General features: G+C 46.6%; 1 long non-coding RNA gene across 1 annotated transcript; it reads left to right on the top strand.

Annotated features, from left to right (window-relative positions):
* Positions 1-9,565: 9,565 nt before the first annotated feature.
* Positions 9,566-13,505, top strand: LOC122376163. Its single transcript, XR_006255549.1, has 4 exons — positions 9,566-9,636; positions 9,736-9,804; positions 12,792-12,851; positions 13,396-13,505. It is a non-coding gene; the product is annotated as an uncharacterized LOC122376163 (long non-coding RNA).
* Positions 13,506-21,214: the final 7,709 nt, after the last annotated feature.

The raw sequence follows: 21,214 nt of genomic DNA, 5'->3' as shown, positions 1-21,214 counted from the left end.
TTTTAAGCCGAGTCTGGATATTGGTTATTTACACAGCGAGGAACTGTTCGACCGAGACCTCGCTGTCTCGACCCTGATTCGTAGGTAGGCACTTTTTTGCGTGCAGGGACGTAGCCAAGGAGGGGGCTAAGGGGAGCATTTTCTCCCTCCCTGAAAGCGATCAAGCAAAATCCTGGCTACGTGCCTGTTTGCGTGTAACTCAACTGCTATGTATTTAACGTCAATGCTTGCATTTATAAGGGGTTACAACTTGACCGGTACTCAGAGAAATCCAGTGGACGACTTAATGCCGCAGGACGATGAACAATACTGCTAGACGGTATAGGAGTCGTTAAATACGTGATCGTTCACGATGATAGTCAAACTTATGATCTACTTAACTCGGCTAAAATCATTTTGCGTGTATTATTGGGTAATGTTGTTATCAGATATGTACCGAACGGATCTGAGGGGCGACCGATTTGTAAATGCGGATGATATAAAGTACGATTACGATTAGACTACCATTTATCACGATTACGTAACAGAAAATCTAGGAGTGTATCTGAGCAATTTAGGTGCGATTACTGAAACTCCACATCATACATTGCATCCATGGATGAAACACATTCTCATTTGAGTCATATACCTACTAAGGAACCGGAATGAATCTACCAATGGTCGTGAAACAATCTTACTGTATATAAACCCGGCACCCGCCGTACACGTAAACGGTTTTCTATTGCGTTTTTTTTTTCTTTTTTGACGTTCTAGCTCGATAGGTTCACGACATGTAGTATGTATGTACCATTTAGTATAAAGTATTGAAAATAAACATGAAAGAATACTTCCGGTAACAGGAGACCAAATATATAATGCTTCATAATCATAAGTTTTACAACTTTGTACTTCAGTGAAGATAAAGCAGTTCGTGTCCTGGGTCGACCCTGCTCCCCCGGATTCTGTGCCTGGCACCGCCTCTGCCAGCCACTGCGGCCCGCCCCAGTCGCCGTGCCTGGAGCCGCCCGTGCGTCTGTCCTGCCCCCGGGCGGTATGGGGTCGGCCGGAGTGAGGCTGGCCGTCGCGCCCGCGACCCTTGGCTCGGTGCGCTCGGGACGGGCGGGCGGCTCGCGGCCTGGTGGAGAACTTTGGTTGAAATATCGCTGATGTTTTTTAAAGGTAAGCAAGCCGATATTTTTATTGATGTAGGGCGGTATTGTACAATGTGTTGAGCTGTTTTAAGGATCATTTGGCATTTAGTGAGGCTGCAAATTGTGCAATAACCACGTACCATTATGTACATAAATAATGTAATATTGCACGGATATTTTAAAATGCTGCAGCTCCAAGACAACTCTTGTGTGACTTTGAAAATAATTGGGAAGTAGATGATTGAATAAATGAACGAAGTAGATGATTGAAAACTGAACGATATTAATATTTCTGTATTAATATTTTCATAATAGCATCTTCGTTTTAAGTTTTAACATGTTTGAGTGCCAAAATAAGCGAGTGAGCTAAGAGCTTACATTTGTGTTCCCAAAATGTGCGTTATTTAAAATGTGACTATATTACTACCGCTGACGAAGTGACAAATATAGTCACGAAACTGTCCAGAACAGCTGAGCACACCCTTTTTTCGCAAGCGGCATATATTTGTTCCTAGTGGCTCGAAAAAGACATATTGAACAGTGGACCCTTACATTTTTTGAGCAGCATACGAATGTTGTAAATTGTCATAAAAAGCTACATAAAAGCGTGTTTGGCCCGCGCCCCACTGGGGGGGGGGGGGGCTATTTATAGCCCCTCCCGTTTTTCTGCAATAACTTCCAAACCACTTGACGTATCGACGCCAAACTTTCAGTACCTTCGGCTGCATCAATTTAACTTCGTAGCTACCATAGGTCGGCCGGAAATGACGTCAGAGTGACGTCATGTTCGGCCGATTTCGACGCAAAACATTGAACCACGGCAATCGCTCCCGAGGGCTCAGTTTTTAAGCTAGATCCAATTTCTTTGCATGAGAGGACTCAGAATAGACTGCGCTATCAAACTGCCATCTCGGATATTCGAAATTTTGAAAACTTCGAAAATTTGATATAATACAATTCAAAATTTATATTTTTGCATTTTTTCAAAAAGTTTTTGACTTTTCGAAAAAAAACCGGAATATATGTGATAGAACGCGTTATTATGACTAACTCTAGCAAGTTTTAGCCAAATATCTTCAAAAATGGCCAAGTTATACGCATTATTGCAAAAAATTCACAATTATTAATTTTTCAAATCAATTTTTCACCACGTAACCGCAGGTTGTTTGAAAAGACAAACACTATTCGTTAGAATTGTGTTTTTCTATTGAAAAACAACCGGAGCGGTCCTTCTCCGGGCTATGTTTTGCATGTCTGGCCGCGAATTGGGGCAACTTGGGTCAGGCCTAAACTTGTGGCTCGATTTTCTTAAAAATTTCAGGGTATGGGCTCCCGCAGGCGATCTACCTGATGGCACCGGTCGCTACTCGCTTAAAACCTCGTGGCACGTGGCACGTGCGATTCCATTTTCCCCATGTTAAGTCAACGGGGTTTTGGACACTTTTTGCGCGATCGCCAATGGCGGGAAAACGAGCCAAGGAAGAGGTGGTTTTCTTCCCAGCATTTTATGGAAAACACGTTTGGGTACACGCTAGTGTGCGCCGTATACCCCTCAGAACTTCGTAACGTGTCTTTGCACGAGGTCAAAGTTGAACTTTTTTCGCTCCCCATGTTAAGTCAATGGGCGTTTTTGCAGAGACTTTTTCATTCGCTCATTGTACAAAATTATATGATACGATTTTGTTTAAACTTCCAGGACTTGTTGAGAAAAGACCATAGAACATGTTGTTATGCTTCTTTAAGCTGTGCAAATTCGTTTGTTCTTTTTAGGCTCGTTTAAAAATGAAAAATTTTAACATGGAAAGTCAATGGGAGCGTCTTTGCTGCTTAATAACTTTTTACAGTTGAGATATATTTAAGTGAAAAGTTGATAGGTTATACAACTTTTGATGCTCTTTCCAGTGATATATAGAACGTCATTGCACGTTGTGCCGTTTTCGAGAAATTTAGTAAAAAAGCACGACATTACCGAGATTTGAGCTCACACCTATATATGGTCTTGCTCAGACAGTATACGAACAGGTGACGGGGATACCTCCCATAGAAGGATGCGATTTAATGCTAAATATTAGCGGCCGGCCTCCGTGGGGACGTTTTTGTACGACTTATATCTCCGCAACCAGTGGACCGATACACTTGCGGTTTTTTGTGTGGGGTAGCGTATATCCTTCTTAGAAGTATTTACTATGGATGATGCATGCCGGTGACCCCTACTGCACGTGACACGTGTAAATCGGAGAGGTGTCACTTTTGTTGTAATGACAATAACACGGTAATTACTTGGCTGATTGCACTGAAACTACACAAGGATGTAGGCACCCGCCGCACCATGCCTTTTCATGTGCTATGGTTGGGGTGCAACTGCACGTGCGCACGTGCAGGGTGACGCTTCGAGATCTCGAGAACGGCCGGGCCGATTGAGTTCAAATTTGGTACAGCGCTAGAGACCGGTTAGTAGGGTGCCGTGCGCAAGTCAGTTAGGACCCATCTTGCACGTGCGCACGTGCAGGGTGACGCTTCCAGATCTCAGGAACGGCTGGGCCGATTGCATTCAAGTTCGGCACACCTTTAGAGACCGGTTAGTAGGGTGCTGTGCACAAGTCAGTTAGTATGTATATTCATGTGTCACGGTTGGGGTGCAACTGCACGTACGCACGTGATAGGGGTCGCTTCCAGATCTTGAAAACGGCTGGGCCGATTGAGCTCAAATTCCGTACACCACTAGAGACCGGCAACTAGGGTGCCGTGCACAAGTCAGTTGGGACCCAGCTTGCACGTGCGCACGTGAAGGGTGCCGCTTCAAGATCTCGAAAACGACCGGGCCGATTGCACTCAAATTTTACACACCTCTAGAGTGGTTAGTAGATTGTCCTGTTCGTCAGTTCGTAGCGCACCCACTCCGGTCTGCACGTGCCAGGCTCATCCTCTCGTTTGGCGGCGGGTAGCTATGTTTTGCATGGTTGGCCGCAATCGAAATGTGTCTGTGATTGCTGTAGAAGACTAGACCAGGAAACAATCGGTGAGTGCTACCAAAACACAATAACCTCCGCCCGATTGGGGCGGGGGCGCTTGTAGCCACACCTATTAGTTTTTTTTTGCGTTTGTTAAGAAAATTACTACGCGCATTGTTATAAAGCTTTGTATGATAGATCAATTTCAGCGGCATGGTTGGACCTCTATGTAGGCACACACCTGACACCGGCTGCGGCAATTGCGCTTAAATCTTCATTCATGCGGCTACATACGGAAGAGGTGGCACTGTGGCGCAACATGCTATCAGGTGTTTGACACTTCTGCGTCATCTAGCGAGTAAAATAGAATGTTTGGCTAAAATGCCAGACGCATTTACCACACTCGATAATTGTCCTCAAAAGCTTCAGTTTTTTGCGAGTCATCAGTTCTAAGGAGATAGTGGTTCTCCCGGATCCCTCATTACTCCGCCATTCATTTAGGCGGTTATATACAATAGAGCCGGCATTGCGGCACAGCATAAATTCAGGCGTTTGACGCTTCTGCCATCTAGCGAGTAAAAAGGAATGTAAGGTGTTTTCGGCTGATATACAGATCCGTTGAAACATCAATATCAAACTTGATATTCGGCGCAAGTCAATGACTCTGATTCGAATGGTGACGTCGACGGCTACCGTGACGTCACCATTGCGTCAATATTGATTAACCCTCGCCGGCAGAGGGGCAGCACCCGCCTACTTCCCATAGGGGTTTTCGTGCTAGCTCGGGACACGCCGGCGACAAAGTGCTGAAACTTGGAAAACCTGACCTATGATTCAAGCCGGATCTTCTGGTTAGGTAAGGTCACTGACCTAATGTGCCACGATTGGGGTGCAACTGCACGTGCCCACGTACAGGGTGACGCTTCAAGATCTCGAGAACGGCCGGGCCTATTGTGCTCAGAGTTGGCACACTACTAGAGACCGCGTAGTAGGGTGCCTTGCACAGGTCAGCTAGGCCCCAGGCTGCACGTGCGCACGTGCAGGGTGACGCTTCCAGATCTCAAGAACGGCTGGGCCGATTGCATTCAGATTCGGCAAACCTTTAGAGACCGGTTAGTAGGGTGCTGTGCACAGGTCAGTTAGTATGTACATATATTCATGTGTCACGGTTGGGGTGCAACTGCACGTGCGCACGTGTAGGGGTCGCTTCCAGATCTTGGAAACGGCTGGGCCGATTGAGCTTAAATTCGGTACACCGCTAGAGACCGGCAACTAGGGTGCCGCGCACAAGTCAGTTTGGACCCAGCTTGCACGTGCGCACGTGAAGGGTGCCGCTTCAAGATCTCGAAAACGGCCGGGCCGATTGCACTCAAATTTGGCACACCGCTAGAGACCGGTTAGTAGAGTGCCGTGCACGTCAGCTCGTAACACACCCACACCGGTCTGCACGTGCAAGGCTCATCCTCTCGTTTGGCGGCGGGCGTTTTTGCGGCGTTACAGAGGTGCTTGCTCAAACAACCTGCGGTCCCGCGATGCGGAGCCCAGCATCGCAGATGCTGGTAACCGCAGGTTGTTTGAAAAGACAAACACTATTCGTTAGAATTGTGTTTTTCTATTGAAAAACAACCGGAGCGGTCCGTCTCCGGGCTATGTTTTGCAAGTCTGGCCGCGAATTGGGGCAACTTGACCGGGGCCTAAACGTGCATTGCGATTTTCGTAAAAATTTCAGGGTATGGGCTCCCGGGGGCGATCTACCTGATGGCTTCGGTCGCTACTCGCTTAAAACCTCGTGGCACGTGGCACGTGCGATTCCATTTTCCCCATGTTAAGTCAATGGGGTTTTGGACACTTTTTGCGCGATCGCGAATAGCGGGAAAACGAGCCAAGGAAGAGGTGGTTTTCTTCCCAGCATTTTATGGCAAACACGTTTGGGTACACGCTAGTGTGCGCCGTATACCCCTCAGAACTTCGTAACGTGACTTTGCACGAGGTCAAAGTTGAACTTTTTTCGCTCCCCATGTTAAGTCAATGGGCATTTTTGCAGAGACTTTTTCATTCGCTCATTGTACAAAATTATATGATACGATTTTGTTTAAACTTCCAGGACTTGTTGAGAAAAGACCATAGAACATGTTGTTATGCTTCTTTAAGCTGTGCAAATTCGTTTGTTCTTTTTAGGCTCGTTTAAAAATGAAAAATTTTAACATGGAAAGTCAATGGGAGCGTCTTTGCTGCTTAATAACTTTTTACAGTTGAGATATATTTATGTGAAAAGTTGATAGGTTATACAACTTTTGATGCTCTTTCCAATGATATATACAACTTTATTGCACGTGGTGCCGTTTTTGAGAAATATAGTAAAAAAGCACGACATTACCGAGATTTGAGCTCAGACCTATATCGTTACGGTGTCAGGCGGACACGAGGACAGGTGGCGCCGCCGCCGCCCGCATAGCGGCGGGAATGTGAACTAACCTGTTTACCATCTATGGTATGGTACCATCGGGGGACCGGCCGCCGTCGGCACCATTTCGGGACTTTGCATCGCAATAAAAGGCTTATTTACAATTGAAAATGGACTAGCGAGAGTCGTTATGGAATCAGAATTTGATGCTCTACAAAACTAGGCTATTTTCATTGTGATGGCATCACAGACTACACCGCTAAACCCAATAAAGCAGATTTATGTCGCGTCATCGATGATTACATATAATGTATCATTCTTTGATATATATGTAGTCGGGTCTTTCAGCTGCGTCCCTCCCCTCCCTCGCCGCGCCGGCGGGTCGGCCATCCGTGGCTTGCCGCCCGCCGGCTGCTGGCCGGTCAGCTGGCCGGTCAGCTGGTCGCCCGCGGCTGTCGGTGCAGTGCGGGATGCCTACTTGCGGGGGGGGGGGGGGGGGCCGTCGTGGCGGCGGCCCGGGTGGACTGGGCGAGCAGTGAGTTGGGGAGCGCTGCGCTGTCGGTGCTCTAGTTTGTATTGCGTTCGCATGATACGGCTTGAGCCAATACAGAGTGAACTGATTGAGCTGAGCAAGTCTTTACATACATTGAAAAGTAAAGCACTTTTTACTGCATCTACGGTGAGATGCTAGATAAAATTTATGGTCTACCTAATGGTACCCATTACTTAACAATTAAGTGAATCATTTCGTCGCTAAACTCTCGTAAATTCGTATGTCCGCCTCACTATGGAGTTTGGACCGTAACGTATGGCCTTTGCTCAGACAGTATACGAACAGGTGACGGGGATACCTCTAATAGAAGGATGCGACACGATTTTACTGCTAAATAGCGGCCGGCCGCCGTGGGGACGTTTTTGTACGACTTATATCTCGGCAACCACTGGGCTGATACACGTGCGGTTTTTTTGTGTGGGGTAGCTTTTTCCCTTCTTTCACATAGTGTGCTACTCTCGATGCATATGGGTGACCCCTAACGCACGTTCCACGTGCAAAGCCAAGAGGTGCCTGTTTTGTAATAAGCGCAATAGCTCGCGGTAATTACTGGGCCGATTGCGCTAAAACTTGGCATGGAGGTAGACACTTTCCAGGCGATGCATTTCCATGTGTCTTGGTAGGGGTGCAACTGCACGTGCGCACGTGCAGGGTGACGCTTCCAGATCTCGAGAACGGCTGGACCGATTGTGTTCAAATTTGGCATAACGCTTGATACCGATCAGTAGGTTGCAGTCATTTAGTATGTATTTCCATGTGCCACGATTGGGGTGCAACTGCACGTGCGCACGTGCAGGGTGACGCTTCCAGATCTCGAGAACGGCCGGGCCGATTGAGTTCAAATTTGGTACACCGCTAGAGACCGATTAGTAGGGTGCCGTGCGCAAGTCAGTTTGGACCCATCTTGCACGTGCGCACGTGCAGGGTGACGCTTCCAGATTTCAAGAACGGCTGGACCGATTGCACTCAAATTCGGCAAACATCTAGAGATCGATCAGTAGGGTGCCGTGCACAAGTCAGTTAGTATGTATTTCCATGTGTCACGGTTGAGATGCAACTGCACGTGCGCACGTGGAGGGGTCGTTTCAAGATCTTGAAAACGGCTGGGCCGATTGAGCTCGAATTTGGTACACCGCTAGGGACCGGCGAATAGGGTCCCATGCACAATGCAATTGGACACAGCTTGCACGTGCGCACGTGCAGGGTGACGCTTCCAGATCTCGAAAATGGCCGAGCCGATTACACTCAAATTTGGCACACCGCTATAGATCAGCGAGTAGGGTGCCGTGCACGTCAGTTTGTAACACACCGACTCCGGTCTGCACGTGCAAGGCTCATCCTCTCGTTTGGCGGCGGGCGTTTTTGCTGCGTTTACAAAGGTGCTTGCTCAAACAACCTGCGGTCCCGCGATGCGGAGCCCAGCATCGCAGATGCTGGTATTTGACATCGTACGCCAATATAAATAGCACCATCGTGTTCCTGAGCTCAAACTGCATTCAATAGACACCTTTTCCGTTGAATAATTATAACTTCAAAATTTGACCTTTTTTGACCTGAAAGTGACCTGACCTAAGCTAAATTCGACTCAAAATGACCTCGAATGACACAGACTACATCAAATTCGAAATCTTTGGCCTAAATGGACCATAAAACATGTGTCACGTGACCGACGCATGATATAATATTTTCGTGACCTGTGATGACCTGACCTTGACCTGAAAATCAAAGTACAAGTTTGGTACCCTCAGGGTATCTACAGCATCTATTCACGAGTGTGTGAACCAAAAATGAGCCTGATCTGACTTGTAAGACGGCGGCCAGAGCCCAAAACGTGAACAAGCCAAAATGCTAATAATTTTAATTTGACCTGACCTGTGACGTCAGTGACCTCGAGGTCAATGAAATTAGGTTTCGCTCGACAGTTTTTCCGGGGCTATCAGACGCCGTTTGAATTTTGACGATCGGCCCAGTAGTTTCGGAGTTAGGAGGGGGGGCTATGAATAGCCCCCCCCCCCCCCCCAGTAGGGCGTGTTATACGCAGACCCCAGTGGGGCGCGGGTTAACTATTCATGTAACATACTATTTACAACAAGCGTATGCCGCTAAAAAAATAAATATGCTTAGTCCGAAGCCACCATGCCCCAGTAGTGACTCGAGCCCTGTCCCGCCGTTTCAGTGTTGGTTTGTCGGGTCAGTGGTCTGGACTGCGGTGCCGCTACCTCCCCTCTGTGCTCTGTAGACGACCACCGGAGAGGGAGCCGGTCCCGTCACGGGTCCCGCGTCCCACCGACCTGTCATCAGATTTCGAACAGTGAGTGTCATTGGGGCGGTATTATAATCCACTTTGTGTTGTGTACACGCGTCATGAACTGTGCTTTTGTTCGCTAAAATAAACATGTTTCAATCGTTAACAGACCCGTTCCCGACCAGAATCCTCTGTTTGTTGTATTTTGTCCGCATAAGGCTAGTGGTACGCTGAGGTGTTATCCTTTTTCGCTAATCGATAATTCGTTATTTCAGGTTCTCCTCCAAGAGAGATGGTGCTACTGTTTCAACACACCACCGATGTATCCGCCAATGGAAGTCAGTTTATATCAGGTGAGTCTGTGCTGTAGAAGGAGCAGCACTGAATCTATGGCACCACGTCGAACCGTGCTGGTCTTCAACTATACAAATTCGTTTGTTTTATTGCCTCAGGTGCGGCTGGAAGCTGGTGAAGCTGCTTCATCACACCACCGGGGCCCACCACTGGACTGAACTGATAGGGTAGGTCATCTATCTTTACGATCAATTATACGGTAATCAATACTTGTGTTGCTGATACAGGGTGTTTCACAATTAACGTTACAAGATCAAAGCTCAATATCTCTGGGCATAATGGCTTTATTTCCGCCAAAATTGCACCATATGCACCCAAAACCACAGAGACCAACATCCTTAAGTCCTACTCGAAGTGGCCGCCTCCAGCCTTCACAGCGGCAGCCAACCGTCTCCTGAAGTCACGGACTGCGGCACGCACAACCGCGTCGGGGGATCTTCTGCCAGGCGCTGATCAGAGATCGCTTGAGATCGTCGATCTTCTTGTGCGGTTTGGAACAGGCTTCCTTCTCGAGCATGGACCACATCGTGTAATCCATCGGATTCAGATCTGGGGATGATGGGGGCCACTGGTCCTTGGTGCTGAAGCCTGGGCAGTTGTCTTCGCACCACTGTTGGGTGACGCGCGCGGTGTGGCTTGTTGCGCCGTCCTGCTGAAAAGTCCAGCCCTTGTCTCCGTACGTCTTCTTGGCCCACGGCTTCAGCGTCTGTTCAAGGATGGTCTCGATGTAGGTTTCTTTGCTTATTTTTACGCCCTCGGGCACAAAAACCAACGGCGACTTGCCGGCCTGGCTGACGGCCCCCCACACCATCACTGAAGCGGGTTTCTGAGTCCGGAAGACTCGGAAGTCCGGAAGACCCGGAAGGTCTGTGCCCCCTGGCGACCGACAGCTGTTGCGGAGTTTCATGCACTAGTGCCCCCGATCCGCATCGCGGCGGGCCGCAGGGGGCACGCGTTAATCCACCCACACATCCCAGCCGCCAGGTCGGCTCGCCGGCCGGCACGCAAGTCACCTTTCTGACACGAGGTAGGAAATGACGTCATTGCCATTGAAGCCTGTGCGTTGAAGACTTGAAATTCATACAGGAGGTGCGTAATAGATACCTGTTGACTACACCACGCAGCCATGTACAGCCGTCTTCAAACAGGTCCGCGAGCAACAAGCTTATCACACATGCTCTAATCCTGATATTCGCAGACTCGGACCTCATTTGGATCAGTCTTTCATCTGCTACCAGGCGCGTAACCACGAGTCTGAAGCTACTGGGGACCACCTGGAAGGCCGCGAAGACCAAATATTATATTTCAGGTGTGGGATGAGATACGTGGGAAGGGTGGAAAATTGTTAAGAATAAAATCTAACTTTAAAAAGATCTTAAGCCTCGCACTGGCAGCGCATTTTTCATAACGCGGCTTGGCAGGCAGGTCAAAGGTCAAATTTCCGGGAAAAGCTATAATCTTCCAAATTACTTAGCCAGTACCTATTGGCGAATCTATGAAAGATAGCCACATGAAACTCTCACGACCGTGTCTTTCAACGAATCAGCAACAAAATGATGTAAAGTTGATTGCATTTCAGTCATTACTGGCGTGACGTATTCCCCGGGAACACGAAAAGTCACGCCCGCTGCCGGCGAGGATGGTCGCCGGCGGAAGTTCATTCTAGGTAATTGACCTTGGTTGACCTTGTAAAGGTCAAGGAACAGTTTTGAAGGCATTTAGGGGAAACTGAACCACAAATTCGGGTTCAGGACCTCAAGAAACGCCACTAAACACGGCTCATATCACGGAGGTCAGTGTGCGAACATGCGAGGTCATTACATTGGTTGATCTTAGAAAGGTCAACATACAATGTGAAGATTCATTTCCAGTCAAATTCTGACAAATCACACGGAATAGTTTCGTTCTTGTCGATGAGATCACGTCCAGTTACGGTACGTACGATTTTGTCAAAAACGGTCAGAGGTGATACCTATTATGACGTCATAGCTCGGTGACCTGACATGACCCGGAACTGCTTTTTTACCAAAAGTTGAGCAAAAGATGTCCCAGAGCTGTCGAAAATTTCAGCACGATCCGACTGATAGCTTGGCGCGCATCGCAAAAAAAAAACTCGGAGGGGGGGGGGGGTCGCATCGAATCGACCCTCTCCCCTGCCAGGGCGAGGGTTAAAATGTGTGGCGGTGAGACGCGTTCAAAGCCAAAAAGTCCTTAGCCACCTCAGTGGGCTGCACCTGCGCGCGGTCACGGTGCACATGCATTATATAGCCACTCCGTCCAGACGCCTTTGGCTCAGTGTAGACCGCATCCATGTTTTCAGCCTACGCAAGGCACTGAAGCTTCGCTCTGCGGTAGCCGATGCTGCTGGCAACACCGTCAGCTGCCTCAGCAGCTGCTCGACTTGCATGGGAGGAGAGATCAGGCGTCATGACTCAGGCTTTGGAAGGCCTCCTTGGCGTGCTTGAGGCACGTGACCTGTCTTCCCGACAGGAACACGCGCACCTGACTGGACATGGACAAGTTGTCCACCTCGAGTTCCTCGGGCCACCATTCTAACGAACTGCGAACTTTGTCCAGGCTTGCTCGGTCTGTTGGGCCACTGAGTAGCTGTTCCAGCTTTTTGGCTATTTGAGCAAATTGAGGAGGTCGTCGGTTTTACTGGGGACGGTCCCCAGCAACCCAAAAGTTACTGGGGACCGGTCCCCAGTGTCCCCAGTGGTGGTTACGCGCCTGTCTGCTACACCCATTATCTGTCCAAAGGGCATTCAAAATGCAATTAACCAGGACCAGAATTATGTGCTCTTTCCAATGGTGTATAGTATTTTCAGAAAAACCACCTTTCAGTGCACCAAAATTGAGTGGGAACTCTTGTAACGGTAATTGTGAAACACCCTGTATATCTATTCTGGTATTACGATCAATCTATCGTAATACCAATGCAGAATAGATTTACAAATTGTGTTTATATTCTATATCTTTACCGCTTCGAAGGCATGCATATCAGACATAGTAAGGAAAATGCGATTCGATCGTCTAATCTTGTGTTCATGTGCCGAAAAAGGGACAACACCGATAGTGTTTGTTCGTTAAGTACGGTTAGTAAATATTGTCCACCGCTCCCAGCAAGTGACACGATTTTCTTCTGTCGTTTCAGAGGGTGCAGCGACGCTCGAGACCAATGATCTCTGGTCCGCCAGTCAGGAGACTCTGAACGGTAAGTGCGTGCTGAGCACTGGATTTGGGCTGCTAGGGATCAGTAGGTCACCGTTGTCAATTTGATTTTTGGTCACCCAAAGGCTGGAAGTAAATAAATTACCGCATGCATTGGTTGGAACTAGGGAATGTATCGATTGATGTTTTCGACTCAATCGATGTATTTTTATTTTTTAATAATCTGTCTTTATGCAGGCATTAGGCAACATGATAAGGCTTTTATAACATACGATTTATGTAAAATATGTAAGAAAGGAATTGTATCCAAAGTTAAGCTTACGTTTTTAGTCATGAATTTTCAGCATTTTGTTGATTTCTCAGTTCTCACTCAGGTAACGCTTTTCCAAACTGTCGAAATATGTAATGTAATCATTAAAAGTTTAGGAAGATGTAATGCTGCTCTTATTTATTTCTGGTTCGTGTTTTTCTTGCTGTCATCTTTGCTCTTTATATCGATGATGAAGTATAAACCTTTTTGCAAATAGTTTTACACAAGAAATCTCCCTTTTAGCGTCCATTGACGCCGTGCCACCTCTCCCCGACAGGTGCAGCAGTACAGGAGGGAGTGTGGCGCCGGTATACAGCTGACACCAGACGTCCGTCCATTGGCCAGTCACCACGGAACCAGCGAGATTAGGAATCACATTTGGACGAAAAGATAAGTTTTAAAACTTTAAATACTCATATGATGTGAAATAAATGAAAATGTACCGTGAACTTTCGATAATTACGACATTGCTTTCGCTTTTCAGTCCACATTCAATCAAACCTTCAAATTCTTTTTATTTGTGTTCTCATTTCATGCTATAATTATATTCGTGTTCCTTGCTGTTTTTTTCATCCATTAACTCTTTTGTACTGTTATTTCAGGTTCACCTCAGCAGAGAGATGGCGCCACTGCTTTGGTGCACCACCGCCACAAGCTTAATTCAAAAAAGATAAGTTTACTGGAACTATTTTTATTTGAAATGAATGTAATGTGACAAATTAGCGCACATTTTGTGCGAAATAGATATTTATTGCTTTGTACTTTTATTTCAGGTTCACTCAAAACCACTGGTTCACCGATGGTGGCCCTGCTCCAACACACCACCGGGACCCGCCACAGGAGTCGGCTTACCAGGTGGGTCGGTGCACCGTAGGGCACTGTATTTCTCCATCGTGTTTGTATGTTCCCTCTCCGCTCTTCTCCTACACCGTCTCCGCGGTACCGCGCCTGGCGCCGCCCCTGCCTGACCTGACCTGACCTGAGGCCGGGGCCGGTCGTAGGGACCAGCTACATTCCCCGAGTGGTGCTCCGACCGTGCACATCTGCTTAAACCGTCACTGACCATGCAAAGGAAACCGATAGGAGCATTACGCTATCGAGATACCAATGCAGACTGATATTATTGCGCTGCGGCTGGAGAGTCCACACTGAACACCCTCCGAAATCGAATACCTATTGGGATATTTTCTATGACGCTACTGCACGGCAGAAGGCCATCTCGAGTTTCCCTACCTTCAGTTAACTGCAGTGGTATGATTTTGAATTTTATCGGGCGTTTGATAAACCGAGAACATTTGACGAGCTAAAAATGATTTGGTTGACTTTGGAGTAACGAAAATAGCTCAGGCTAGTCGAAAGTTAATGTCTCGAAAAAAACTACGGTATGATATCGCTTTATTTCTGGGATTCACTTACCTATTTTGATCGAGCTCAGACTTTTTAAAATAGCTGCCGTTCAAGTATTTCGTGAGACGTGAGAGGACATAGCAAGTATCTACTATCTGCTATCTGACAACTGAATGAGCTTTCATCTAAATGCCGCCAACAAAGTGGAAGAGGAGTCGTTTAAAGTCTCCCATAGTATCTCAGGAATTAAGTATTTTTCCGGCGCTTAGTTCCGTGTCAGAAACTGTAACTAAGTCAAACGCTTAAAAGCTTCAAAGACACGAAAATACTTCTTTATTCAGGAGATTTAGTTTTTTTTTAGGTCATGTGAATGTTTCTTGGTCCAGGTCAAATGTAGAAGTTGAGCATAATATTCATATTTAGGTCTCTAGTGAACGCAGCGCCGAAGATATTGAGTCCATTTTGTTTTAAGTGAGTGATGGCAAAAACTAATACCTTGAATACTTGACGTCTTTAATAGTTTTTACTGTATGCCTGGCCCATCCAAATACTACTTTGTCCTAAAATACGTCTGTCACGGAGTCAACTAATGTGTCCTCATTTTTGCTAGTTGCGTGTAGAGACATAAAAAATCTACCATAACTAAACAATAAACCAAACACAACACAATTTTACAGAAAATACATCTGTGGGATAGGCTTACTGGTGTAGAAGAACATAAACAAAATTTCAAGATGGTTGCTGCATTAGTTAGTTTAGAGTTATCCTGACAATTTGACTGGGGATGTTTAACGCCCTCTTCTTTCTGTGGTGGGATTTGTATGTTAAGCTAAGACTAAGTGGCAAATTTTGAGTCATGGCTCAAGTGACGCAGGTTTAAACTTCTGAAATCGAATCAAGGCATATTTTAAGGCACTTACGGTGTTCCATTTAGGAGCGCAGCCCCCTCTTCCTTGGACGAATCACCTGCATATTTGATCGACTAGCAGTGGCGGATCCAGGGGGGGGGGCTGCGGGGGCTGGCAGCCCCCACCCAAGGAAAACTGGCGCCACTGCGCCGAAGGCGCAGTGGCGCCAATTTTCAATTCGCAACTCATCGGAGTGCCGCATACTAGGACTAGGATGCAAAAATCAGTCGAATAACGTCGTTTCAGTACGCTCCGCACCGATATTTCCAATCGTGTGGTGTCACTGTACATACTGATCCTGGGCGCCTCTTGTCAGGGCCACTGGGCGCCAATATTTCAGCGCCAATACGATGCGACTATGGCGCCCATCCGGGGCGTGGCGCCCAATTATGACCTGCAGCCCCTCCCCAGTGAAAATCCTGGATCCGCCACTGTCGACTAGATCCCTGCCCTGTATCTGCCCTGTATCTGCCCTGTATCCCGTCCTGCCCTGCCCTGTATCCCGTCCTGTGCCCTGCCCTGTGGACCGTTCTGCACCTTGTAGCGTACCAACTACCCAGTGCCCTGGGTCCTTCTCTCTGCCCTGATCTGTGCCCTGCCCTGGGCCCTTCTCTCTGCCCTGATCTGTGCCCTGCCCTGGGTCCTCTCCAGTCCCATGCCTTTCACTCTGCTCTGCTATTTCCTGTGTAACGCCGTCCTATGCCTTGTCTTGTCGTGTGCCCTGCTCTTCCTATTCCTTGTCCTTAGCCCTGCTGTCCGGTGTCCTGTATTGGTCTGTGCAATGTGTATTGTCCTTTGTGTCTCGTCCTGTCATTTGTCCAGCACTTTATTTGCATACCAGCTCGCATATCTTGCCCCTGCTTTCCTTCCATGGTCCCTGCCCTGTTGTTCTCGGTCCATTGTCCTGTCCTGCTAAGTTTCCCGTATAATAACAATTTAATGTCTCCTGGCTTCTCTCCCATGTGCGCTGCTGCCTCCCCACAATATGCCATGCCATTTCGTTACAGGTGATATTCCCTTGCATCAGTCTGCCATTTCCTGGCATCTATTCTCTATCTCTCTCCCCTGTCCGTGTATAGTCGACTACAGAATGATGTACCACTTTTCGCAGGCAATTATTTGCCTGGAGTGGTAGGCTGTGCCGCATCACACGGGCTGAGTTCACAAATTATAGCTTTGTCCCAATGCTCACAATCGACACGCTTAATTGCGTGATAAACGGCACAACTTAGCGCTCCGGTCAACTGATAGCTTCTGAGGAGTGGAACATCATTCTGTAGTCGACTTTACAGTCCTTCGCTGGCTATTGGCCAACCCAACACTGTTCCGCTAGGTTCCTGTCCCTGACCTTGTCCGACCCTTGCCACTGCCTCTGTCCTTTCCTTCTCCAGGCCATGCGCTGCATTCCTTACCGACGGGATTTCAAAAAGTATTGCCCTGAATGAAATTCGATGATTGAAAGCTTCCTTATGTCATCCGACGCATTTTTTAGTTAGTGAGGGACGAGGGTTGTGACAGGTTACGATCAAGTTAAAAGTTCGAATTTTTCATTCGGTAAATATCAACAGTAACATGTCTTTTTCAATGTCATTTGAGCTCATAATTCCAATTGAGCCATATTTGCTACATGTTTTAGAGTTACATTTACATTTAATGCCTTTTTGTGACATGACATGCATATCACTTAGGTACATTAACATTGACTGCACTTATATAGTTAGGTAAATGCGTAGATATATTTTATATATTTCAATGTAAGCGGAAAAATATAATGCAGTCTTGCTTCTTACCCGTGTCATACCATGCTCCAACTCAAAACGATATACCTACCTGTGACAGTAGTGGCAGTACAACATAACGCCGCATCGAAATCGCCCTGACCTGACATCTTTCATTTTTTCCATAGCATTTCCGAGTAGATTTCAGTAAGATGAAACACGGTGTTGTTAAAACATTGGCATGTTATCTTTGTGTTAACCCGCGCCCCACTGGGGTCTGTGTATAACACGCCCTACTGGGGGGGGGGGGGGGGCTATTCATAGCTATTCATTAAACCTAACTCCGAAACTACTGGGCCGATCGTCAAAATTCAAACGGTGTCTGATAGCCCCGGAAAAACTGTCGAAGGGAACCTAATTTCATTGACCTCGAGGTCACCGATGACGTCACATGTCAGGTCAAATTAAAAATTATTGGCATTTTGGCTTGTTCACGATTTGGGCTCTGGCCGCCGTCTTACAAGTCAGATCAGGCTCATTTTTGGTTCACACACTCGTGAACAGATTCTCTAGATACTCTGAGGGTACCAAACTTGTACTTTGATTTTCAGGTCAAGGTCAGGTCATCACAGGTCACGAAAATATTATATCATCCGTCGGTCACGTGACACATGTTTTATGGTCCATTTAGGCCAAAGATTTCGAATTTGATGTCGTCTGTGTCATTCGAGGTCATTTTGAGTCGAATTTAGCTTAGGTCAGGTCACTTTCAGGTCAAAAAAGGTCACATTTTGAAGTTATAATTTTTCAACAGAAAAGGTGTCTATTGGATGCAGTTTGAGCTGAGGAACACAATGGTGCTATTTATATTGGCGTACGATGTCAAATACGTGCCGAAAAATTGATTAGAAAAATTAATAATTGTGATTTTTTGCAATAATGCGTATAACTTGGCAATTTTTTTTAAGATATTTAGCTAAAACTTGCTAGTTAGTCATAATAACGCGTTCTATCACATACTAGGTCGTTCAATAAGTAAGGTAAAATGTGCTATAGCTCATTAACCTTAACAAGTTAAACAAAATAAAATATGTCATCTGAATCTACGAAAAATTTGCTACACAACGTATCCAACCGTTTTTAGGAGTTTGAAAAATTGTTCGAACACGGTCGGCATGAAAACATTGATGCAGCACCGTTCCGTTTGGGAAGTGCCTTTTTGTCAGGTGAGCCTCGAGTTCATCTCAAAACCGGCGTCGGTAGCAAATTGTACCCTGATGACGCCATATGGCCATTAACAATGCTTAGTGGTGGGCAGTGGGTAGTGATACGGCAGTGTAAGAGACAAAATTCTACGGCAGGCAGACCTATGCTTGCAGTACCCTCTGGATCTGGCACCATCCGTGAAATCAGCGAGGTGATGATGGAGACCCAAAGCATTCGCTTGACTGACTTCATTTACGGAGTGAAGTGTTCTGTCGAATCAGCTTCAGGCATCATCAGATACGTTAAATATTTTCAAGGTCTGCCTGAGATGGATACCAAAAGAGTTCACTCAACAACAGAAGGATGCCCGACTAGGCACCAGTGCGGGTGTGGCTTTGCTCTTTCAGTACAGGAATGCTGGAGTATAGCCCTGATCTGGCGCCGTCCAGCTTCAATCTGTTCGGATCGCCGGAAGACGTTCTGTTTCCGGGAATAGCTTTTTACGGATGAGGCAATCAAGAAAATAAAAAGACATGGTAAAAAACATCAATAAGGAGTTTTCCGAGCGGGTTTTCAGTGTTTGGTGGAGTGCTGATATAAGCACGTGCGCCTGAACGGTGATTGGAAGTAGGTGCGAGTTCTGAAGGCTGGGGTGGTTGACCGATGGGACCTGCTACCAAATGCTTATAGCCATTTTGAAGACAATATTTCAATTAACATATGTTGCAAGTTTCATGACGTTACACCAAAGGTGGACTGAAATAAATGCGATTTTACCTTACTTGTTGAACGACCTAGTATATTCCGGTTTTTTCGAAAAGTCAAAAACTTTTTGAAAAAAGTAAAAATGCAAGTTTTGAGTTTTATTATATGAAATTTTCAAAATTTTCAAAATTTTGAAAATCCGAGATAGCAGTTTGATAGCGCAGTCTAATCTGAGTCCTCTCATGCAAAGAAAATGGATCTAGCTTAAAAACTGAGCCCTTGGGAGCGATTGCCGTGGTTCAATGTTTTGCGTCGAAATCGGCCGAACATGACGTCACTCTGACGTCATTTCCGGCCGACCTATGGTAGCTACGAAGTTAAAATTTTGACACAAGGTGTCAAATTGATGCAGCCGAAGGTACTGAAAGTTTGGCGTCGATACGTCAAGCGGTTTGGAAGTTATTGCAGAAAAACGGGAGGGGGGCTATAAATAGCCCCCCCCAGTGGGGCGTGGGTTAAAAGTTTTTACCATTTTCTACAAAAGTTCCGTCTTGTCCGCTTTGTCTGTTCTTGTCCGTCTCTGTCTGTCTGTCTACCTTTCTTTCTCTCGTGCTCTTTTCCTCTGGCCCTCGCTCTCTTCTTCTCACGCCTTCTTTCTCTCGTGCTCGCCCTCCTCTCTCTCTCTCTCTCTCTCTCTCTCTCTCTCTCTCTCTCTCTCTCTCTCTCTCTCTCTCTCTCTCTCTCTCTCTCTCTCTCTCTCTCTCTCTCTCTCTCTCTCTCTCTCTGTCTCTCTCTGTCTCTCTCTGTCTCTCTCTGTCTCTCTCTGTCTCTCTGTCTCTCTCTGTCTCTCTCTGTCTCTCTCTGTCTCTCTCTGTCTCTCTCTGTCTCTCTCTGTCTCTCTCTGTCTCTCTCTGTCTGTCTGTCTGTCTCTGTCTCTGTCTCTGTCTCTGTCTCTGTCTCTGTCTCTGTCTCTGTCTCTGTCTCTGTCTCTGTCTCTGTCTCTGTCTCTGTCTCTGTCTCTGTCTCTGTCTCTGTCTCTGTCTCTCTCTCTCTCTCTCTCTCTCTCTCTCTCTCTCTCTCTCTCTCTCTCTCTCTCTCTCTCTCTCTCCTTCCATTTAGACGGGATATCACTTATCGAACACATTATAGTTCATTTATAATGCGTATTAATTAACTGAATGATTCAACCACATTTTGTTACTGCTGGGCCCCGTACAGCCTAACAATGTTTTGACATTCCGTGTCGTCTGTAAGTGCGAGGTGCTAAATAGGTCCCACACGTCAGGTCCCATTACTGATTGTCGTGTCACTGCTAGCCACGTTTTAAATCACTCGAAATATTAATAACCACCTTTCAACGAGCTCACCCATGCCGTTTGAGTGAGCACAGCTAATATCTCTAAGAAAATTGAACTAAATGTCTCTTGAAATAAAAAGGAAGGAGGAGAGGAGATTGAAGCCTTGAGGATAAGCATCACAAACCGGGATTCGTGATGAAATGAACATTTAGATAAAAAGCAAAAAGATGATGACGAAGAAAGGTACGAGGATTATGCTGCACGGGAAACCATTTCTGATTTATATATGAAATCAGATGTGGGAATCGAACCCACCTCCTGTGTATGCTTAATCCTCGATAAGTTAGGGAATAGGTATTTGCACTTAAAATCACTAGCTGAACGCCCACTCCATAAACTACCGTGTCAATTCACCTAAAAATTCTACTGGGCCTGCCCTCTACGTTCTGACTGAAAATGTGTAATTTACCACCGTAGGCTATCCACTAGTTATTGTGAAAGTAGTTTTCCGATTCTGCTTAGCGAGATGCATGAGGACTCTGGGGTCAAAATTGTTTTTGAACAATAAAACAATTTTGACCAATTTTTAAACAAGTAAGCTATTGCCGAGTTAGCGAACGTTTTTAAGTTTAAAACCAGAAACGAACTGTCCTCAAATGTCTCGTGGAGTGGGTGAGTGCGCGTAGTGTCTACGCCTTGTGTGATTGTCAGCTGTCTGGGGCCCGTGACCGTCCCTCCCTGCGTCATATTTCGGCTGCCATTTCTTCACATTTTGGTGGCACAGCTCATATCCATGCCGCTGATCCAATTGAATACGAGGCCCGTATTCAAGTGGGTACACGGCATGAGTATGAACTGTGCTACCAAAATTTGGAGAGATGCAGCCGAAATAAATATATGATTGTGGTGTGCGC

Source organism: Amphibalanus amphitrite, unplaced genomic scaffold (assembly GCF_019059575.1).
Source record: "Amphibalanus amphitrite isolate SeventyFive unplaced genomic scaffold, NRLGWU_Aamphi_draft 002036F_arrow, whole genome shotgun sequence".
Lineage (NCBI taxonomy): Eukaryota > Metazoa > Arthropoda > Thecostraca > Balanomorpha > Balanidae > Amphibalanus > Amphibalanus amphitrite.
The sequence above is the reverse complement of the archived record's forward strand: the minus strand, read 5'-3'. Positions and strand labels throughout refer to the sequence as shown.